Raw genomic sequence first — 22,781 nt, forward strand, 5'->3', positions numbered from 1 at the left:
TTCAAGAAGAAGTAAGAATTGCAGTTGCAACAAACCCTTGCTTGCCTACAAAGAGAGCAGCAATTTGGATTTGTTACTATGTTACCTGGAAGAATAACAAACTGTGCAAGGATGGAGGTTGTAGGAGCAAAGAGAAGTTGTCTGTAAAGTTGGTGGATGCCTATTTTCCATTTTGCAGTCCCTTGTCTCCCTCTTGTGGCCTCCTGGAGGCAAATAAATGTGCAAAAAAAAGACAGCCTGGCGGCCGGCTGTTGCAGTGTTGCCCTCTCAGGCAACACTGAGTGACTGACTGAGCCTCACAGTCTTATATAAAGTTCAGACGGAACTTTGCACGTGTCATAGTGGAGCCCTCAGGATTCCAGAGCCAGCTTTCTGACATCATAATGGGGCCTGCCTCAGAGATAAAAGCCTGGGCCCAGGCAGTGTTGTTCAGTGCTGCTCAGCAGGCAGCACAGGACTGGATTAAAGCTGATACAAGGTGTGAAGGAACAAGGGGTGGCTGTGGGCATGCACTTGCTGCCGCTGCCAGTGTTTATCTGCATGGCAGGAGGGCATTTGGGCGTTGCCAGGAAGGCGTTTTTATGTAGATTCCTCCTCTTTCAGCACTGCATTGTGGTGCAAGCAAAAGAAGCAAATCCTGTCTGGCTTCCTCTCCGGCCTTTATTCACCTCCCGCTTAGTAGCTGTAAATGTGTGTGAGCCTGCAGGGCCCCATGGAATTGCCTAGGAGTAGGCTGAATCGCTGCAAGGGGTGAACAGCAGTATGGGACAGGCTCGGGCAAGGCAAGGGCCGCTCGGGTTATCGCTTCTCGGCCTTTTGGCTAAGATCAAGTGTAGTATCTGTTCTTATCAGTTTAATATCTGATACGTCCCCTATCTGGGGACCATATATTAAATGGATTTTTAGAACAGGGAGATGGAAATAGAGCTTGCTCTGTCCACTCCACGCATTGACCTGGTATTGCAGTATTTCCAGGACCGGTGCACCCTTCCCTTATGTGTTGACTAAAATCAGATTCCAAAAGTGTTTTTTCTCTTTGCCATTGTTTCTGTCTTTCTGAAGGGATCTCCCCTTTTAATCCCATTATTTCAACACCTGTTGGACAATGCATTGTACAGTCATGTGTGATAATGAGCTCATTTATTAAATGCAATTAATGAATACATTGCCACCTCTTGTTGTGTGTGTGTGTGTGTGTGTCTTCTGTGTTTCTGTGTTTCCGGCATTTCACATTGGAACAGCTCATTCACCTTCCTTGTCTTCTCTCCGCCCTCCCTCCCTCCCTCCCTCCTAGGTAAGTTAAAGAGCTGCACCTGAGCCAGCCACTGATTGATGCAGCACCACAGTCAAATAGTGGAGTGGAGTGGAGTAGGGGAACAGCAAACAGCCATTAAAGCAGCCAGCCGCCTACCCGCCACAATGGACCTACCTGTGTACACTAGGTGGATGTGATGGAATGTACTGTCGTCCCTACATTTCAAGAAGAAGTAAGAATTGCAGTTGCAACAAACCCTTGCTTGCCTACAAAGAGAGCAGCAATTTGGATTTGTTACTATGTTACCTGGAAGAATAACAAACTGTGCAAGGATGGAGGTTGTAGGAGCAAAGAGAAGTTGTCTGTAAAGTTGGTGGATGCCTATTTTCCATTTTGCAGTCCCTTGTCTCCCTCTTGTGGCCTCCTGGAGGCAAATAAATGTGCAAAAAAAAGACAGCCTGGCGGCCGGCTGTTGCAGTGTTGCCCTCTCAGGCAACACTGAGTGACTGACTGAGCCTCACAGTCTTATATAAAGTTCAGACGGAACTTTGCACGTGTCATAGTGGAGCCCTCAGGATTCCAGAGCCAGCTTTCTGACATCATAATGGGGCCTGCCTCAGAGATAAAAGCCTGGGCCCAGGCAGTGTTGTTCAGTGCTGCTCAGCAGGCAGCACAGGACTGGATTAAAGCTGATACAAGGTGTGAAGGAACAAGGGGTGGCTGTGGGCATGCACTTGCTGCCGCTGCCAGTGTTTATCTGCATGGCAGGAGGGCATTTGGGCGTTGCCAGGAAGGCGTTTTTATGTAGATTCCTCCTCTTTCAGCACTGCATTGTGGTGCAAGCAAAAGAAGCAAATCCTGTCTGGCTTCCTCTCCGGCCTTTATTCACCTCCCGCTTAGTAGCTGTAAATGTGTGTGAGCCTGCAGGGCCCCATGGAATTGCCTAGGAGTAGGCTGAATCGCTGCAAGGGGTGAACAGCAGTATGGGACAGGCTCGGGCAAGGCAAGGGCCGCTCGGGTTATCGCTTCTCGGCCTTTTGGCTAAGATCAAGTGTAGTATCTGTTCTTATCAGTTTAATATCTGATACGTCCCCTATCTGGGGACCATATATTAAATGGATTTTTAGAACAGGGAGATGGAAATAGAGCTTGCTCTGTCCACTCCACGCATTGACCTGGTATTGCAGTATTTCCAGGACCGGTGCACCCTTCCCTTATGTGTTGACTAAAATCAGATTCCAAAAGTGTTTTTTCTCTTTGCCATTGTTTCTGTCTTTCTGAAGGGATCTCCCCTTTTAATCCCATTATTTCAACACCTGTTGGACAATGCATTTGTACAGTCATGTGTGATAATGAGCTCATTTATTAAATGCAATTAATGAATACATTGCCACCTCTTGTTGTGTGTGTGTGTGTGTGTGTGTGTGTGTCTTCTGTGTTTCTGTGTTTCCGGCATTTCACATTGGAACAGCTCATTCACCTTCCTTGTCTTCTCTCCGCCCTCCCTCCCTCCCTCCCTCCTAGGTAAGTTAAAGAGCTGCACCTGAGCCAGCCACTGATTGATGCAGCACCACAGTCAAATAGTGGAGTGGAGTGGAGTAGGGGAACAGCAAACAGCCATTAAAGCAGCCAGCCGCCTACCCGCCACAATGGACCTACCTGTGTACACTAGGTGGATGTGATGGAATGTACTGTCGTCCCTACATTTCAAGAAGAAGTAAGAATTGCAGTTGCAACAAACCCTTGCTTGCCTACAAAGAGAGCAGCAATTTGGATTTGTTACTATGTTACCTGGAAGAATAACAAACTGTGCAAGGATGGAGGTTGTAGGAGCAAAGAGAAGTTGTCTGTAAAGTTGGTGGATGCCTATTTTCCATTTTGCAGTCCCTTGTCTCCCTCTTGTGGCCTCCTGGAGGCAAATAAATGTGCAAAAAAAAGACAGCCTGGCGGCCGGCTGTTGCAGTGTTGCCCTCTCAGGCAACACTGAGTGACTGACTGAGCCTCACAGTCTTATATAAAGTTCAGACGGAACTTTGCACGTGTCATAGTGGAGCCCTCAGGATTCCAGAGCCAGCTTTCTGACATCATAATGGGGCCTGCCTCAGAGATAAAAGCCTGGGCCCAGGCAGTGTTGTTCAGTGCTGCTCAGCAGGCAGCACAGGACTGGATTAAAGCTGATACAAGGTGTGAAGGAACAAGGGGTGGCTGTGGGCATGCACTTGCTGCCGCTGCCAGTGTTTATCTGCATGGCAGGAGGGCATTTGGGCGTTGCCAGGAAGGCGTTTTTATGTAGATTCCTCCTCTTTCAGCACTGCATTGTGGTGCAAGCAAAAGAAGCAAATCCTGTCTGGCTTCCTCTCCGGCCTTTATTCACCTCCCGCTTAGTAGCTGTAAATGTGTGTGAGCCTGCAGGGCCCCATGGAATTGCCTAGGAGTAGGCTGAATCGCTGCAAGGGGTGAACAGCAGTATGGGACAGGCTCGGGCAAGGCAAGGGCCGCTCGGGTTATCGCTTCTCGGCCTTTTGGCTAAGATCAAGTGTAGTATCTGTTCTTATCAGTTTAATATCTGATACGTCCCCTATCTGGGGACCATATATTAAATGGATTTTTAGAACAGGGAGATGGAAATAGAGCTTGCTCTGTCCACTCCACGCATTGACCTGGTATTGCAGTATTTCCAGGACCGGTGCACCCTTCCCTTATGTGTTGACTAAAATCAGATTCCAAAAGTGTTTTTTCTCTTTGCCATTGTTTCTGTCTTTCTGAAGGGATCTCCCCTTTTAATCCCATTATTTCAACACCTGTTGGACAATGCATTTGTACAGTCATGTGTGATAATGAGCTCATTTATTAAATGCAATTAATGAATACATTGCCACCTCTTGTTGTGTGTGTGTGTGTGTGTGTGTGTGTGTCTTCTGTGTTTCTGTGTTTCCGGCATTTCACATTGGAACAGCTCATTCACCTTCCTTGTCTTCTCTCCGCCCTCCCTCCCTCCCTCCCTCCTAGGTAAGTTAAAGAGCTGCACCTGAGCCAGCCACTGATTGATGCAGCACCACAGTCAAATAGTGGAGTGGAGTGGAGTAGGGGAACAGCAAACAGCCATTAAAGCAGCCAGCCGCCTACCCGCCACAATGGACCTACCTGTGTACACTAGGTGGATGTGATGGAATGTACTGTCGTCCCTACATTTCAAGAAGAAGTAAGAATTGCAGTTGCAACAAACCCTTGCTTGCCTACAAAGAGAGCAGCAATTTGGATTTGTTACTATGTTACCTGGAAGAATAACAAACTGTGCAAGGATGGAGGTTGTAGGAGCAAAGAGAAGTTGTCTGTAAAGTTGGTGGATGCCTATTTTCCATTTTGCAGTCCCTTGTCTCCCTCTTGTGGCCTCCTGGAGGCAAATAAATGTGCAAAAAAAAGACAGCCTGGCGGCCGGCTGTTGCAGTGTTGCCCTCTCAGGCAACACTGAGTGACTGACTGAGCCTCACAGTCTTATATAAAGTTCAGACGGAACTTTGCACGTGTCATAGTGGAGCCCTCAGGATTCCAGAGCCAGCTTTCTGACATCATAATGGGGCCTGCCTCAGAGATAAAAGCCTGGGCCCAGGCAGTGTTGTTCAGTGCTGCTCAGCAGGCAGCACAGGACTGGATTAAAGCTGATACAAGGTGTGAAGGAACAAGGGGTGGCTGTGGGCATGCACTTGCTGCCGCTGCCAGTGTTTATCTGCATGGCAGGAGGGCATTTGGGCGTTGCCAGGAAGGCGTTTTTATGTAGATTCCTCCTCTTTCAGCACTGCATTGTGGTGCAAGCAAAAGAAGCAAATCCTGTCTGGCTTCCTCTCCGGCCTTTATTCACCTCCCGCTTAGTAGCTGTAAATGTGTGTGAGCCTGCAGGGCCCCATGGAATTGCCTAGGAGTAGGCTGAATCGCTGCAAGGGGTGAACAGCAGTATGGGACAGGCTCGGGCAAGGGCAAGGGCCGCTCGGGTTATCGCTTCTCGGCCTTTTGGCTAAGATCAAGTGTAGTATCTGTTCTTATCAGTTTAATATCTGATACGTCCCCTATCTGGGGACCATATATTAAATGGATTTTTAGAACAGGGAGATGGAAATAGAGCTTGCTCTGTCCACTCCACGCATTGACCTGGTATTGCAGTATTTCCAGGACCGGTGCACCCTTCCCTTATGTGTTGACTAAAATCAGATTCCAAAAGTGTTTTTTCTCTTTGCCATTGTTTCTGTCTTTCTGAAGGGATCTCCCCTTTTAATCCCATTATTTCAACACCTGTTGGACAATGCATTTGTACAGTCATGTGTGATAATGAGCTCATTTATTAAATGCAATTAATGAATACATTGCCACCTCTTGTTGTGTGTGTGTGTGTGTGTGTCTTCTGTGTTTCTGTGTTTCCGGCATTTCACATTGGAACAGCTCATTCACCTTCCTTGTCTTCTCTCCGCCCTCCCTCCCTCCCTCCCTCCTAGGTAAGTTAAAGAGCTGCACCTGAGCCAGCCACTGATTGATGCAGCACCACAGTCAAATAGTGGAGTGGAGTGGAGTAGGGGAACAGCAAACAGCCATTAAAGCAGCCAGCCGCCTACCCGCCACAATGGACCTACCTGTGTACACTAGGTGGATGTGATGGAATGTACTGTCGTCCCTACATTTCAAGAAGAAGTAAGAATTGCAGTTGCAACAAACCCTTGCTTGCCTACAAAGAGAGCAGCAATTTGGATTTGTTACTATGTTACCTGGAAGAATAACAAACTGTGCAAGGATGGAGGTTGTAGGAGCAAAGAGAAGTTGTCTGTAAAGTTGGTGGATGCCTATTTTCCATTTTGCAGTCCCTTGTCTCCCTCTTGTGGCCTCCTGGAGGCAAATAAATGTGCAAAAAAAAGACAGCCTGGCGGCCGGCTGTTGCAGTGTTGCCCTCTCAGGCAACACTGAGTGACTGACTGAGCCTCACAGTCTTATATAAAGTTCAGACGGAACTTTGCACGTGTCATAGTGGAGCCCTCAGGATTCCAGAGCCAGCTTTCTGACATCATAATGGGGCCTGCCTCAGAGATAAAAGCCTGGGCCCAGGCAGTGTTGTTCAGTGCTGCTCAGCAGGCAGCACAGGACTGGATTAAAGCTGATACAAGGTGTGAAGGAACAAGGGGTGGCTGTGGGCATGCACTTGCTGCCGCTGCCAGTGTTTATCTGCATGGCAGGAGGGCATTTGGGGCGTTGCCAGGAAGGCGTTTTTATGTAGATTCCTCCTCTTTCAGCACTGCATTGTGGTGCAAGCAAAAGAAGCAAATCCTGTCTGGCTTCCTCTCCGGCCTTTATTCACCTCCCGCTTAGTAGCTGTAAATGTGTGTGAGCCTGCAGGGCCCCATGGAATTGCCTAGGAGTAGGCTGAATCGCTGCAAGGGGTGAACAGCAGTATGGGACAGGCTCGGGCAAGGCAAGGGCCGCTCGGGTTATCGCTTCTCGGCCTTTTGGCTAAGATCAAGTGTAGTATCTGTTCTTATCAGTTTAATATCTGATACGTCCCCTATCTGGGGACCATATATTAAATGGATTTTTAGAACAGGGAGATGGAAATAGAGCTTGCTCTGTCCACTCCACGCATTGACCTGGTATTGCAGTATTTCCAGGACCGGTGCACCCTTCCTTCTCTTTGCCATTGTTTCTGTCTTTCTGAAGGGATCTCCCCTTTTAATCCCATTATTTCAACACCTGTTGGACAATGCATTTGTACAGTCATGTGTGATAATGAGCTCATTTATTAAATGCAATTAATGAATACATTGCCACCTCTTGTTGTGTGTGTGTGTGTGTGTGTCTTCTGTGTTTCTGTGTTTCCGGCATTTCACATTGGAACAGCTCATTCACCTTCCTTGTCTTCTCTCCGCCCTCCCTCCCTCCCTCCTAGGTAAGTTAAAGAGCTGCACCTGAGCCAGCCACTGATTGATGCAGCACCACAGTCAAATAGTGGAGTGGAGTGGAGTAGGGGAACAGCAAACAGCCATTAAAGCAGCCAGCCGCCTACCCGCCACAATGGACCTACCTGTGTACACTAGGTGGATGTGATGGAATGTACTGTCGTCCCTACATTTCAAGAAGAAGTAAGAATTGCAGTTGCAACAAACCCTTGCTTGCCTACAAAGAGAGCAGCAATTTGGATTTGTTACTATGTTACCTGGAAGAATAACAAACTGTGCAAGGATGGAGGTTGTAGGAGCAAAGAGAAGTTGTCTGTAAAGTTGGTGGATGCCTATTTTCCATTTTGCAGTCCCTTGTCTCCCTCTTGTGGCCTCCTGGAGGCAAATAAATGTGCAAAAAAAAGACAGCCTGGCGGCCGGCTGTTGCAGTGTTGCCCTCTCAGGCAACACTGAGTGACTGACTGAGCCTCACAGTCTTATATAAAGTTCAGACGGAACTTTGCACGTGTCATAGTGGAGCCCTCAGGATTCCAGAGCCAGCTTTCTGACATCATAATGGGGCCTGCCTCAGAGATAAAAGCCTGGGCCCAGGCAGTGTTGTTCAGTGCTGCTCAGCAGGCAGCACAGGACTGGATTAAAGCTGATACAAGGTGTGAAGGAACAAGGGGTGGCTGTGGGCATGCACTTGCTGCCGCTGCCAGTGTTTATCTGCATGGCAGGAGGGCATTTGGGCGTTGCCAGGAAGGCGTTTTTATGTAGATTCCTCCTCTTTCAGCACTGCATTGTGGTGCAAGCAAAAGAAGCAAATCCTGTCTGGCTTCCTCTCCGGCCTTTATTCACCTCCCGCTTAGTAGCTGTAAATGTGTGTGAGCCTGCAGGGCCCCATGGAATTGCCTAGGAGTAGGCTGAATCGCTGCAAGGGGTGAACAGCAGTATGGGACAGGCTCGGGCAAGGCAAGGGCCGCTCGGGTTATCGCTTCTCGGCCTTTTGGCAAGATCAGGTGTAGTATTTCTGCATCTGGTTTTGTTGGGAGGTGTCCGGGGTACCCTGCTCCTTGGCCTTGGGGGATCGTCTCTTTTCACAGAGAGACTTCACCCCCTTGCTGCTATTTGGGGAGTGGGCTTAGCCCCCGGACAACGAGTTGCGATCGCGCCTTACCCAAGAGGTCAACCGGCCTTGAGGCGTTTTTCTAAGAGCGTTCCGAGGGCGTTTATCGGGCTTCGTAGGTGTCTGGGGTACCCTAATCCTTGGCCTTGGGGGAGGGTTCCACTTAATTGTGGAATCTGAGCCCTTGCTGCTATAAGGGACAGGCTTAGCCCCCAGGCACTGAAAATGCCATATACATTTGGATTTGCATCCGGGGACACCCGGTTGCGCCAGTCCGTCCGCATCGAGGTGGAAGAAGGCCATCGCCAGCGGAAGAACCTTCGCTTCATTGTGGAGGTGATTCTGCTGGACTTCCTGGGGCTCAAGCGGGCGGACATCCTGTGTCTCAACGACCAGGAAAGCCGCGGTCGGTACACCGTATCCTTTACGGCCGCGGCATGTTGCGACAACATGCACAAAAGATTGTCTGATGCGGACCAGAGTGAGGAGCGGCTAAATGGACTGAACTTTTTATTCCTCTACGGGGAGGAAGAAGTCCCGCTCGTGATGTGCATGTTCAGTCCATTTGTCTCAGAGTGTGACATTGAAACCTTCCTCAGTCGTTACTGCAGGGAGGTCCGCTTCTCACATAAAATCTTGAACACCCAGAGCTTCTGGAATGGCAAAAGAAAATATTGGGTGAAGTTCCGCCAGGATCCCAATGGCATTGGAGGCTTACATCACCCACCCCAGAACTTTGCCATTGGGAAGAATCGAGGATTCCTATTTTACCCCCAGATGCCAATAGCCTGCCGGAACTGCTTGAGATATGGCCACACCAGAGAACATTGTGACCGGCCCCATGTGGTGCAGTGTAACAGGTGTGGCCAGGTTGGACACGTAGCGGCAAAATGCAGTTCCGAGGTGTTGTGCAATCTGTGCGGCATGACTGGGCATGCTTTTAAAGATTGCCCCCGCAGAGCGAAATCTGGGCCACCCAGACCAGGGCCAGAGCGGCAGTTTGCAACATGTGCAGACGCCGCTGGTAATGCCCCAAAACGAGCATTGACGACTGAGGGGTCCAGGCCAAAGTCCTTCACAGCTCCATCGGGGGGCCCACCGATGTCAGCCTCGAGGGACGGCCATAGGGATTCCACCGGGTCCAGGCAGAGCAGGAGGAATTCTGACTCTGCTGGACATAAGTTGACCGGCACCTCTGCAAACAGGTCCTCTGCTCCGCCTGCAGTGGACCCTGTTGAGGCAGTGGTTAGCGACAGGCGTCGTGGCTCCGTAGGTTCTGCAGTAGGACCTGACGCCTGTCCCAAGAGTGTGGGCATGGAGCGGAGACACTCTGTGTCAGACGAGGGCTCCATTAAGAAAACCCTAAAATATGCTGGATTGGAGCCTCGTTTTGACCATTTCCGGTCAACGGGGGGGTCGGAGCAAAGTTCCTCCACTGCGGTTGTGGAGGGGCTTGCGATGAAGGCTCCCCGTAAGCAGGCAAAGGTTGCCAAGAGCGATGGGACCTCACAGGCCCCTGTGCAGCTGCCCAGGAAGGACATCAGCGATATCTTCAGCCAGGGGCCAGAGATGGGTGAGAGCGACTTCGAGGAGATGGATAGGAGCCATTCTGCAAAGAGACAGCGAGAGGAAGAGGAGTCCGGAGTTCGGAGGAAAGCTGCCTATCGGAGTTCGGATGAGAGCAGTGTGGGGGTTGGAGCCGCCCACGTATCTGGCTCTGACCCTACCAACATCCAAGATTTATTGACCCCTCAAAAAGGGGGTCCAGACTCGCAGCTGATCTCCGAGTACGACTCTTCTGGTTCGGACCCTGACCTCAACTAAGACTATGTTGGTTCCTATCAAAGTCGCCTCACTAAATGTGAGGTCCCTAAAGAGCCCTGTCCGCAGGACTGCTTTATTTTCATTTTTAGAGACTGTGGACTTTGACCTTTGCCTGCTTCAAGAATGTGGAATCCCTAATGACTTGGAATATCAAGATTTAAAGATGGACTGGAAACTAGGCCCCTCAGTCTGGTCTGGTGGAAATGACTGTCGCTCTGCGGGGGTTGGATTGCTCTGCCGAGGTCGTTTTATCTCCATCCAAACAGTGACTGAAATCATGCCCGGCAGAGCTATTTTAATACATTTGCTTTTTAATGGAACTTTAATTCGTGTTTTAAACGTTTATGCCCCTCCTACCAAACAGGAGAGGGCAGAACTATTAGAGATTTTACCATTGTTTTGTGTTGGGTCTACCCCCCTGCTGGTGGGTGGTGATTTTAACTGTGTGCGAGATGGAGAACACCGCCAGGGTGGGGATTTTAATCGAAAAATTGACCGTACTTCTTACCTGCTCAAGAATTTTATTGGTGATTTTAAATTGAAAGATTGCTGGAGGGAACTCTTGCCTGCGGACCCAGGCCCCACCTGGTCCAATGGAAGAGTGAGCTCCAGAATTGATTTTATTTTCACTTCTAATAGTTTTATTCCCAAAAAATGTTTGCTTTTAACAAATATTTTATCTGATCACAAGCTCCTTTCAGTGCACCTGGAGCTAGAGGGAGAGCAAAAAGCTTGTAGGGGTCCCTGGAGACTAAACACCACACTCCTGGAGGACCCCATCATTAAAGAGGAGTTTGTGCGGACCTACCAGTGTTGGCAGTCCCATAGAGCGCCCAGTCAGCCTATGCTACACTGGTGGGAGGGCATTAAACCCAAAATCAGAGCTTTTTTTATTCGAGCAGGTAAGAAGAAAGCAAAAGAGAAAAAACAATGGTTTTATGTTCTTAATAAACGTTTACATGTACTTTTTAAATTGAAGGAGATTGGTATGGATGTTGATGATGATATCTTAAATCTTAAAGCTGAAATAAAATATGCCATAGAAGAGAAAGGGAAACAAATAATTTTTAATTCACATGTAAAGCACCTCGAGGATGGCGAGAAGTGTTCCCGGTTCTTCTTCAAAAAGGTAATGGATAAACGAGATGTCATTTTAAACCTTGAAGGAGAAACCACTATGGTCGGCATTTTAAATTCTGCTTTTAATTTCTACCAATCTCTTTTTAACAAGAAAAATATTGATCCTTCCTTTTTAGAACATGTTCTTAATTCCCTTGATGCCAAGCTAGATATTTTAGACCAGGAAGTTTTATCCCGTAATATTACCTTGGAGGAACTTTTATTTGCTTTTAAAAGTTTTTCTAATGGGAAAGCTCCTGGGGAAGATGGTCTGCCCATCGAATTTTATCATGCTTTTTGGGAAATTTTAAAGAATGACATGTTTTTATTGTATAAGGAAGTTTTTATTACTGAAGAGCTGCCCCCTTCCTGGAGGAGGGGGATTGTGTCCTTAATTTTTAAAAAAGGTGAGAGGGACCAGTTAAAAAACTGGCGCCCTATTACTCTTTTAAACGTTGATTGTAAAATTTTAGCTAAACTAATAACAATCCGTTTTAAACCTTTTATTCATAAATTAATCCATCCAAACCAGGTATGTGGGGTACCTGGGAGGTCAATTACTGAGTCCCTGAATATTTTACGTGACATCATTTGGTATTTTAAAGAAAGGGGTCAAAGCCTTGCTATTTTATCCTTAGATTTCGAGAAGGCTTTTGACCGGGTCTCCCATGAATATCTTTTTATGGTTCTTAAAAAGATGGCTGTTCCTGAAATTATTTTAACACGTATTAAGCTTTTATATCGATCCTGTTTTAGCCAAATTTCTATCAACGGATTTTTAACTAAAGGTGTTCCTCTTTTATCAGGGGTGAAACAGGGGTGCCCGTTGTCTCCGCTCCTTTTTATTTGTGCCATAGAACCTCTGTTCACCCTAATAAGAGATGATAAAGTCATCAGAGGCGTGCCCATACCTGGAGGAAGGGGGAACCAGGTAAAAATCCTAGGCTATATGGATGACGCCACCGTCCTATGCCCAGACGCCGCTTCTATGAGACGGGCATTGAGGAACACCGGCTTTTTTTGTGAAGCCTCTGGTTTTAAATTAAACGTTGATAAGTGTGACTGTTTTTATACTGGTGTATGGGATTCCTCTGTGACACCAGGAGTTAACATGCAGCAGGATCAGATAAAAATTTTAGGAATTGTTTTTAATCAAGAAAACGATGGGAGACCCAATTGGGATTCAGTAATTGCCAAAATGGAAAAAAAGGTTTTAATGTGGAATTTGAGAAATCTCACCATGGAGGGAAAAGTTTTAATAATTAAATCTGTTTTATTACCCACAATGCTTTATGTAGCTATGGTTTTCCCTCCAACAATTTTATATATTAAAAAAGTGACCAGGATCTGTTTTATGTTTTTATGGGGTTCCAAAATGGAAAAACTAAAACGTGATTTTATGTACAGATGTAAGGACAATGGCGGGAGAGATGTTCCTAACCTTTTTAACTTCTTTTACATTAAATACTTTTGCTTCTGTTTTAAAATGTATAATTCTGATGGTATTTTTAGCTACTTTTTAAAGTACGCTACGGGCATGATTTTTAAACGATGGTTTCGTGTCCCTTTGAATTCTCCTGTGCTTCTGTGTCCCCCAAAACAATATGCGGTGCTCGAAAAAACTGTCAGGCTCCTAGGTCTCCAAGAATTGGAGCCTGACATATTGGGGGACCAGAAAAAAGTGTCACTCTCCTGTAGGCGGCAGGAGGATACACTGGCAGTTTCAAATTTCTCACAGGCAAGGTCCAAGGTGGTGTGGCGGAACGTTTTCGGGAAATTTATGGCAAATGTGCACAAGGACCTTGCCTGGGCAATCGTTCACCAGTGCCTCCCTACTCGTGAATTCCAGCATAGGCGAGGACTGGTGGCGAGAGCCAAGTGCCCGAGAGACAGGTGTGGTGACGACGAGACGATAATGCACCTGTTTTGGAACTGCCCATATGCACAGGAGGTTTGGAGGAAGGTAGGCCCATTGCTGAAATGGGCCTGCGGTCTTAAAGATCTTAAATTTGAATACGTGTTTTATGGTCTTTTTAACTGCCCAAGTTTTAAACAGCAAATGGTCTGTTGGATCATTTTAAACTGTTTTAAGAATGCCATTTGGAAGGTTAGGAACATTCTGCTTTTTAAACATGATTTTATTGACGTTAAAAATTGTGTGAAATATGCCCTAAGTGAAATGTATATTTATTATCTTAGGGACAAAAAGCAGCTAGGGGTAAAAGAAGCAACATCCATGTGGTGTTTGCAAATGTGGAATACCATAACATTGTAAATAAAAATGGTTTTATTCTTTTATGTCTTTTATGCCCTGTATAAATTTTATCCTGCTATTGTTCTGTACTTTTATTATAACATCTGTATTAATGGTCTTATTATTATTACTTTTGTATTCATTTAAATGTATGAATATTCATGTATTATGCTGTTGATTTTATCTTGTGGTTTCAATTTTAAAAAAAAGTCTGTAAAATATATTATTTTTGCCAATAAAAAACTTTGTTGGAACCTTATCTGTTCTTATCAGTTTAATATCTGATACGTCCCCTATCTGGGGACCATATATTAAATGGATTTTTAGAACAGGGAGATGGAAATAGAGCTTGCTCTGTCCACTCCACGCATTGACCTGGTATTGCAGTATTTCCAGGACCGGTGCACCCTTCCCTTATGTGTTGACTAAAATCAGATTCCAAAAGTGTTTTTTCTCTTTGCCATTGTTTCTGTCTTTCTGAAGGGATCTCCCCTTTTAATCCCATTATTTCAACACCTGTTGGACAATGCATTTGTACAGTCATGTGTGATAATGAGCTCATTTATTAAATGCAATTAATGAATACATTGCCACCTCTTGTTGTGTGTGTGTGTGTGTGTGTGTGTGTGTCTTCTGTGTTTCTGTGTTTCCGGCATTTCACATTGGAACAGCTCATTCACCTTCCTTGTCTTCTCTCCGCCCTCCCTCCCTCCCTCCCTCCTAGGTAAGTTAAAGAGCTGCACCTGAGCCAGCCACTGATTGATGCAGCACCACAGTCAAATAGTGGAGTGGAGTGGAGTAGGGGAACAGCAAACAGCCATTAAAGCAGCCAGCCGCCTACCCGCCACAATGGACCTACCTGTGTACACTAGGTGGATGTGATGGAATGTACTGTCGTCCCTACATTTCAAGAAGAAGTAAGAATTGCAGTTGCAACAAACCCTTGCTTGCCTACAAAGAGAGCAGCAATTTGGATTTGTTACTATGTTACCTGGAAGAATAACAAACTGTGCAAGGATGGAGGTTGTAGGAGCAAAGAGAAGTTGTCTGTAAAGTTGGTGGATGCCTATTTTCCATTTTGCAGTCCCTTGTCTCCCTCTTGTGGCCTCCTGGAGGCAAATAAATGTGCAAAAAAAAGACAGCCTGGCGGCCGGCTGTTGCAGTGTTGCCCTCTCAGGCAACACTGAGTGACTGACTGAGCCTCACAGTCTTATATAAAGTTCAGACGGAACTTTGCACGTGTCATAGTGGAGCCCTCAGGATTCCAGAGCCAGCTTTCTGACATCATAATGGGGCCTGCCTCAGAGATAAAAGCCTGGGCCCAGGCAGTGTTGTTCAGTGCTGCTCAGCAGGCAGCACAGGACTGGATTAAAGCTGATACAAGGTGTGAAGGAACAAGGGGTGGCTGTGGGCATGCACTTGCTGCCGCTGCCAGTGTTTATCTGCATGGCAGGAGGGCATTTGGGCGTTGCCAGGAAGGCGTTTTTATGTAGATTCCTCCTCTTTCAGCACTGCATTGTGGTGCAAGCAAAAGAAGCAAATCCTGTCTGGCTTCCTCTCCGGCCTTTATTCACCTCCCGCTTAGTAGCTGTAAATGTGTGTGAGCCTGCAGGGCCCCATGGAATTGCCTAGGAGTAGGCTGAATCGCTGCAAGGGGTGAACAGCAGTATGGGACAGGCTCGGGCAAGGCAAGGGCCGCTCGGGTTATCGCTTCTCGGCCTTTTGGCTAAGATCAAGTGTAGTATCTGTTCTTATCAGTTTAATATCTGATACGTCCCCTATCTGGGGACCATATATTAAATGGATTTTTAGAACAGGGAGATGGAAATAGAGCTTGCTCTGTCCACTCCACGCATTGACCTGGTATTGCAGTATTTCCAGGACCGGTGCACCCTTCCCTTATGTGTTGACTAAAATCAGATTCCAAAAGTGTTTTTTCTCTTTGCCATTGTTTCTGTCTTTCTGAAGGGATCTCCCCTTTTAATCCCATTATTTCAACACCTGTTGGACAATGCATTTGTACAGTCATGTGTGATAATGAGCTCATTTATTAAATGCAATTAATGAATACATTGCCACCTCTTGTTGTGTGTGTGTGTGTGTGTGTCTTCTGTGTTTCTGTGTTTCCGGCATTTCACATTGGAACAGCTCATTCACCTTCCTTGTCTTCTCTCCGCCCTCCCTCCCTCCCTCCCTCCTAGGTAAGTTAAAGAGCTGCACCTGAGCCAGCCACTGATTGATGCAGCACCACAGTCAAATAGTGGAGTGGAGTGGAGTAGGGGAACAGCAAACAGCCATTAAAGCAGCCAGCCGCCTACCCGCCACAATGGACCTACCTGTGTACACTAGGTGGATGTGATGGAATGTACTGTCGTCCCTACATTTCAAGAAGAAGTAAGAATTGCAGTTGCAACAAACCCTTGCTTGCCTACAAAGAGAGCAGCAATTTGGATTTGTTACTATGTTACCTGGAAGAATAACAAACTGTGCAAGGATGGAGGTTGTAGGAGCAAAGAGAAGTTGTCTGTAAAGTTGGTGGATGCCTATTTTCCATTTTGCAGTCCCTTGTCTCCCTCTTGTGGCCTCCTGGAGGCAAATAAATGTGCAAAAAAAAGACAGCCTGGCGGCCGGCTGTTGCAGTGTTGCCCTCTCAGGCAACACTGAGTGACTGACTGAGCCTCACAGTCTTATATAAAGTTCAGACGGAACTTTGCACGTGTCATAGTGGAGCCCTCAGGATTCCAGAGCCAGCTTTCTGACATCATAATGGGGCCTGCCTCAGAGATAAAAGCCTGGGCCCAGGCAGTGTTGTTCAGTGCTGCTCAGCAGGCAGCACAGGACTGGATTAAAGCTGATACAAGGTGTGAAGGAACAAGGGGTGGCTGTGGGCATGCACTTGCTGCCGCTGCCAGTGTTTATCTGCATGGCAGGAGGGCATTTGGGCGTTGCCAGGAAGGCGTTTTTATGTAGATTCCTCCTCTTTCAGCACTGCATTGTGGTGCAAGCAAAAGAAGCAAATCCTGTCTGGCTTCCTCTCCGGCCTTTATTCACCTCCCGCTTAGTAGCTGTAAATGTGTGTGAGCCTGCAGGGCCCCATGGAATTGCCTAGGAGTAGGCTGAATCGCTGCAAGGGGTGAACAGCAGTATGGGACAGGCTCGGGCAAGGCAAGGGCCGCTCGGGTTATCGCTTCTCGGCCTTTTGGCTAAGATCAAGTGTAGTACCTGCTCAAGCTGAGGTTAGTAATCATCCCTGCCGGTGGTACGTGGGCCATCGTAGGGGGATGACAGAACGCCGAGGTGAGGGCAGGGAACCACAACGGTCATCGCTCTGGTGTACGCATTTGGTTTAAAGGTACCATTTGTAGGTGACCAGGCGACCGCCGGATCGAGGTCATTAGGCCGGGTAGTTTGGAAGCCCGAGTTGCTATGTGCCCCAGGGCTGGTGACCCTGGGGTGCCCTAACTCACTGGGGGTGGGATCCCACTGAGTGAAGGCACACTTGCACGCACTCTCTTTCACGCTATATGAGCACACACCTTTATTCTCCCGGCCTTCTGGCTGGGAGATGAGGAATTTTTTATACCTGGCGGATGTCCAGGCTGTATCACAGCGCACATCCACTTATTTAATTTTGTTTTTCACTGTGTGTTTGTCACGTTTGTCACAAGGATTTTGGGATGCGGTGCCCTTTTGGGACCCTCCTGAGGTCTAGGGGGAAAATGTGTGGCCTTCTGGTTCCTTTTTCCCCTGCAACCCGGCCTCCCTTCTTCGGAGGGGAGGTGCAACTAGGATGCAGGCTCCTAGGTGGACACTGGGGTGGCAGCCCAGGTAGAAGCCTAGGAGTGTGTTTGGGTCTCCCTAAGCTTCGGCGAGGGGGGACCATCGATCCTTGATCCTCTAGGCCTATGGTTTGGAGGGTCAGGGAATGGTTATGCGGGGCCTCTCTCTTTTAAGAGAAGGGCTGCGATAGACCGCATCCTTGTGCACTTTTTGTGTGGCACCTCTGCACTTTTTATGCACTTGGGTGATAGAAAGCACGACTCGGGCTTTCAAAAAAAAAAAAAAAAAAAAAAATCTGTTCTTATCAGTTTAATATCTGATACGTCCCCTATCTGGGGACCATATATTAAATGGATTTTTAGAACAGGGAGATGGAAATAGAGCTTGCTCTGTCCACTCCACGCATTGACCTGGTATTGCAGTATTTCCAGGACCGGTGCACCCTTCCCTTATGTGTTGACTAAAATCAGATTCCAAAAGTGTTTTTTCTCTTTGCCATTGTTTCTGTCTTTCTGAAGGGATCTCCCCTTTTAATCCCATTATTTCAACACCTGTTGGACAATGCATTTGTACAGTCATGTGTGATAATGAGCTCATTTATTAAATGCAATTAATGAATACATTGCCACCTCTTGTTGTGTGTGTGTGTGTGTGTGTGTGTGTGTCTTCTGTGTTTCTGTGTTTCCGGCATTTCACATTGGAACAGCTCATTCACCTTCCTTGTCTTCTCTCCGCCCTCCCTCCCTCCCTCCCTCCTAGGTAAGTTAAAGAGCTGCACCTGAGCCAGCCACTGATTGATGCAGCACCACAGTCAAATAGTGGAGTGGAGTGGAGTAGGGGAACAGCAAACAGCCATTAAAGCAGCCAGCCGCCTACCCGCCACAATGGACCTACCTGTGTACACTAGGTGGATGTGATGGAATGTACTGTCGTCCCTACATTTCAAGAAGAAGTAAGAATTGCAGTTGCAACAAACCCTTGCTTGCCTACAAAGAGAGCAGCAATTTGGATTTGTTACTATGTTACCTGGAAGAATAACAAACTGTGCAAGGATGGAGGTTGTAGGAGCAAAGAGAAGTTGTCTGTAAAGTTGGTGGATGCCTATTTTCCATTTTGCAGTCCCTTGTCTCCCTCTTGTGGCCTCCTGGAGGCAAATAAATGTGCAAAAAAAAGACAGCCTGGCGGCCGGCTGTTGCAGTGTTGCCCTCTCAGGCAACACTGAGTGACTGACTGAGCCTCACAGTCTTATATAAAGTTCAGACGGAACTTTGCACGTGTCATAGTGGAGCCCTCAGGATTCCAGAGCCAGCTTTCTGACATCATAATGGGGCCTGCCTCAGAGATAAAAGCCTGGGCCCAGGCAGTGTTGTTCAGTGCTGCTCAGCAGGCAGCACAGGACTGGATTAAAGCTGATACAAGGTGTGAAGGAACAAGGGGTGGCTGTGGGCATGCACTTGCTGCCGCTGCCAGTGTTTATCTGCATGGCAGGAGGGCATTTGGGCGTTGCCAGGAAGGCGTTTTTATGTAGATTCCTCCTCTTTCAGCACTGCATTGTGGTGCAAGCAAAAGAAGCAAATCCTGTCTGGCTTCCTCTCCGGCCTTTATTCACCTCCCGCTTAGTAGCTGTAAATGTGTGTGAGCCTGCAGGGCCCCATGGAATTGCCTAGGAGTAGGCTGAATCGCTGCAAGGGGTGAACAGCAGTATGGGACAGGCTCGGGCAAGGCAAGGGCCGCTCGGGTTATCGCTTCTCGGCCTTCTGGCTGAGATCAAGTGTAGTTCTGATTACTTGTAGTCAGTGCTGCCTGGTCTTGGTTAGGAGGTGCTCAGGTACCCTCTCTCTCGGCCTCGGGGGATCGTCCAGGTTCGCCTGGACTTCACCCCCGTGCTGCTATTTGGGAGAGAGGCCTAGTCCTGAGCAACGAGTTGCGATCCACATACCCCCGTGTAGGCTTCGGCCGAAAAGGGGAAGGCTGCGTAGACGTTACGTCACCAACGGGTGGCGTGACTATTCCAAAAAAAATAAAAGATTCACTATGGATGAAAATCCAGGTGACATACCGGCGTATGCCCGGATTAAGAATACTGTGCGAGTTATTCTTTCGGAGGAGAAGGCGACGACTTGTGGCTTGAAATTCGTGGTGGAGACCGTGCTTGTTGGCATTTTCAATGTCCAAAAGAGGGAGATTTTGGCAGTGCAGGACTACCCAAGAAGAAGAACCTATGATATCACATTTATACAGAATGGAGTATTCCAAGATCTGCTGGCGGCATATGCAGTAAAAAAGGACCCGAGACTGGACGGAGTGGATTTTTACGAGCATGTTTTGGACATCACAAAAATGATTGTTATTAAAATGTACTGCCCATTTGCTGACGTAAAAGATGTGATGTCCTTTTTATCCCCCTATTTTAAAACCGTTAAGTGTATTGGCAAAGTGATGAATGAGGTTGGGGTCTGGACCTCTAAATGGAGATTTCTAGTGACATGCTACAGAGATGCCAATTTTACAGGAGGGATAATGCTGCCGCCAGCACGTTTTAAATTAGGAGATATGGCAGGAGACTTTTATTTTTCAGGGATGCCTCCATTCTGTAGGAAATGCCAAAAGTACGGTCACACCAATGAGTCCTGCGAGAGCACCTGTAGGAACTGTGGCAGCTCTGAGCACGAGGCCAAGACTTGCCCTCTGGGGAAAAGGTGTCGATATTGCAGCCGAGTTGGTCACCTTTTTGCATTTTGTCCCCACAGATCGGAACAACCCGAGGTCCGGCCGAGGCGTCCCGAGCAGCCAGCAGGCCAGATCGTACCCCCAGAAGGAGAGGAACCCCAAGGAGAAGGCCAGGACGAGATGGATACCTCTAGCAGACCCCCCCAAACAGGTGACCCAAAAGAGCAGAGACGGAACAAGCGTCGATCCAGTGATCAGCGGACGAAAAAGCCCCCCCAGGAAACTGGGGAGACGGGTAGTTCGGATGAAGCTGATCCTACTGGTCCGCAAGAGATGCTGGGTCAGCCTGTACCTGAGGCAGAGGACCCGGGCGGAGCGGCAGCGACACACAAGCGACGTAGGGCGTACTCGGAGGTGGCAGCGGGGGTGCCGATGGAAGTACCTGCATTGGCGAAGGCAGGGAAACCACTGGACGTGCCCCCGAAAGTGACAACTAAAGGTCCACCCCCTTCTAGCCAGTTGGGGGATACACGGACAGCTGCCTCCGAGGTGACGGAGGTCCCAGAGACGTCAGGGAGCGCAATTCCTGCCCCTATCGAAGGGGAGGTCGCTGCCAAAAAAGCTCCTGCAGACGAAATATTGCCCGTGGAGTCCATATGGGATCCATTCATGATTAGTGCCTCAGGTTTGGCAGGGGGTCAGCTAAGTGATGGGAGTTCCTCTCCTACCTTCTCCATTTTTTCCGTGGACTCCAGAATCGAAGGCTATGAGAGTCCCAGTGGGGTCTCTGGCGATGCGGAGGACTGCTGAGGCCACCTCGGGTAAGATTATAAAGACTGTCTCTCTCCCTTTTCCTCATGGCTGAGTTATGTGGTCTTTCCTTAAATGTAAGAAGCGTGCATTCTAAGACAAGAAGAGCTGCCCTGTTTGATTACCTCTCTATTCTTACCGCGTCAGTTTTTTTCCTACAGGAATGCTGCATCCCACATCGCATGGACTATAAAAAATATGAAAGAGATTGGAGACTCGGACCTTCGGTGTGGTCCGGGTCTAACGAATCTAAAGCCGCAGGTGTCGCCATTTTATTTAAAGGGAACGTTTTAATTGACAGTTTTTATGAAATTTTACCAGGCAGAATTTTAATGGTCAAAGCTTTTATAGACGGTATTAAATGGCAGTTTTTAAACTTTTATGGTTCTCCTGAGAGAAATGAAAGAGCTAGAATGCTAGAGATTTTACCCCTTTTTATTAATGATTCAGAACCACTTGTTTTAGCGGGTGATTTTAATTGTATTTTAAAGGGGGAACGCCGGTTCTCTAATTCAGTAAGCAGGAACTACGACAAGACCTCGTCAATTTTAAAAGATATTGTTACTGATTTTAAACTCACAGATGTTTTTAAAAAATGTAACAGGGATTTATGTGAAGAGGCCGGCGTTACCTGGAGCAACGTGACCTGCAGCTCCAGGATTGATTTTATCTTCTGCTCTTATCAAATACTGCCTTTTAAATGTGATATTAACTCAAACGTCTTTTCTGACCATAAGTTATTGTTTTTTAAAGTGAAATGTGATAACCAAAGAAGAACTCCGAAAAAAGCCTGGAAATTAAACGTATCCCTTTTAGAAGATCCGCAAATTTTAGCTGATTTTATTACCTTTTACAAAGGCTGCAGACGGGTAAGACATCCCAATATGCCCATCGTCACCTGGTGGGAAAAAATGAAAGTTAAAATAAGAGATTTTTTTATTAAGATTGGGATGAGAAAAGCAAAAGAGAAATGCAAATTTTATGCAAATTTAAATACCCGTCTGCAGACCCAATATAAATTCAGAGAACAGGGTATGCTGGTGGACAAGGAGATCATTGAGATTAAAAAAGAGATCTCCCAGTGCCTGGAGCAGAGGGGAAAGGAAATAATATTTCGCTGTAAGGTAAAACATCTTGAGGAGAACGAGACCTGCTCCAGGTATTTTTTTAAGAAAATCAATGATAAGCATACCCTGTTGGATAATATTGAAGGTGAAACAAATACCCAAAATATTTTAAAAAAGGTACATGGGTTTTATGCGGATCTTTTTAATGTTAAAAACATTGACAATGCTTTTATGAATGACTCATTGAAGGAGGTTGATGCTGTTTTAGATCCTGTCTCCCAAAACTTTTTATTACAGGAGATTTCAGAACAAGAAATTTTAGAAACTACCAAGAGTTTTAAAACAGGTAAAGTCCCTGGTCCTGATGGTATACCCATAGAGTTTTATGTTCTATTTTACGGTGTTTTAAAGGAAGATCTCCACTCTCTTTTTACACAAGTTTTTAGAACAAAAGCCCTCCCGGGGTCCTGGAAGAAAGGTGAGGTGTCCCTGCTGTACAAAAAGGGGGACAAAACCGACATTAAAAACTGGAGACCAATTACACTGCTAAATTGCGACTACAAGATAATGGCTAAAATTTGTGCAAATAGATTAAAAGCAGTCGTAAACAAAATAATTCACTCCAACCAGGTCTGTGGGATACCCGGGAGGAGCATATGGGATAACCTGAACCTTTTAAAAGATGTTATTAATGACACAAAGGAGAGGAAAGGCAAAATGGCAGTTTTAACAATCGACTTTGAGAAAGCCTTTGACAGAGTGTCACACTTTTATCTTTTTAAGGTTTTAGAGAAAATGGGTATACCGGAAGGTTTTATACAGTCTCTGAAGGCCTTTTATGACAACTGCACTAGCAAGATTTTAGTCAAAGGTTTTAAAACACAGGATGTCCTTTTAAATTCCGGAGTGAAGCAGGGGTGTCCCTTGTCCCCACTACTTTTTATTTGTGCAATTGAGCCTC

The 22,781-nt window shown here is 46.9% G+C and overlaps 7 non-coding genes and 2 pseudogenes across 7 annotated transcripts; all 9 read left to right on the forward strand.

The window, feature by feature from the left end:
- The first annotated feature begins 800 nt into the window (after positions 1 to 800).
- Positions 801 to 991, forward strand: LOC142732462 (U2 spliceosomal RNA). The gene has a single exon (XR_012879649.1). It is a non-coding gene; the product is annotated as a U2 spliceosomal RNA (small nuclear RNA).
- Positions 992 to 2,276: 1,285 nt separating this feature from the next.
- On the forward strand, positions 2,277 to 2,467 carry LOC142732463 (U2 spliceosomal RNA). Its single transcript, XR_012879650.1, has one exon. It is a non-coding gene; the product is annotated as a U2 spliceosomal RNA (small nuclear RNA).
- Positions 2,468 to 3,761: 1,294 nt separating this feature from the next.
- Positions 3,762 to 3,952, forward strand: LOC142732464 (U2 spliceosomal RNA). The gene has a single exon (XR_012879651.1). It is a non-coding gene; the product is annotated as a U2 spliceosomal RNA (small nuclear RNA).
- Positions 3,953 to 5,247: 1,295 nt separating this feature from the next.
- LOC142732465 (U2 spliceosomal RNA) lies at positions 5,248 to 5,438 on the forward strand. Its single transcript, XR_012879652.1, has one exon. It is a non-coding gene; the product is annotated as a U2 spliceosomal RNA (small nuclear RNA).
- A 1,287-nt stretch (positions 5,439 to 6,725) lies between these two features.
- On the forward strand, positions 6,726 to 6,916 carry LOC142732466 (U2 spliceosomal RNA). The gene has a single exon (XR_012879653.1). It is a non-coding gene; the product is annotated as a U2 spliceosomal RNA (small nuclear RNA).
- A 6,816-nt stretch (positions 6,917 to 13,732) lies between these two features.
- Positions 13,733 to 13,905, forward strand: LOC142732475 (U2 spliceosomal RNA; annotated as a pseudogene).
- Positions 13,906 to 15,199: 1,294 nt separating this feature from the next.
- On the forward strand, positions 15,200 to 15,390 carry LOC142732468 (U2 spliceosomal RNA). Its single transcript, XR_012879654.1, has one exon. It is a non-coding gene; the product is annotated as a U2 spliceosomal RNA (small nuclear RNA).
- Positions 15,391 to 16,676: 1,286 nt separating this feature from the next.
- On the forward strand, positions 16,677 to 16,746 carry LOC142732484 (U2 spliceosomal RNA; annotated as a pseudogene).
- A 787-nt stretch (positions 16,747 to 17,533) lies between these two features.
- Positions 17,534 to 17,720, forward strand: LOC142732479 (U2 spliceosomal RNA). Its single transcript, XR_012879659.1, has one exon. It is a non-coding gene; the product is annotated as a U2 spliceosomal RNA (small nuclear RNA).
- The last annotated feature ends 5,061 nt before the right edge of the window (positions 17,721 to 22,781 follow it).

Source organism: Rhinoderma darwinii, unplaced genomic scaffold, assembly GCF_050947455.1.
Source record: "Rhinoderma darwinii isolate aRhiDar2 unplaced genomic scaffold, aRhiDar2.hap1 Scaffold_909, whole genome shotgun sequence".
NCBI lineage: Eukaryota > Metazoa > Chordata > Amphibia > Anura > Rhinodermatidae > Rhinoderma > Rhinoderma darwinii.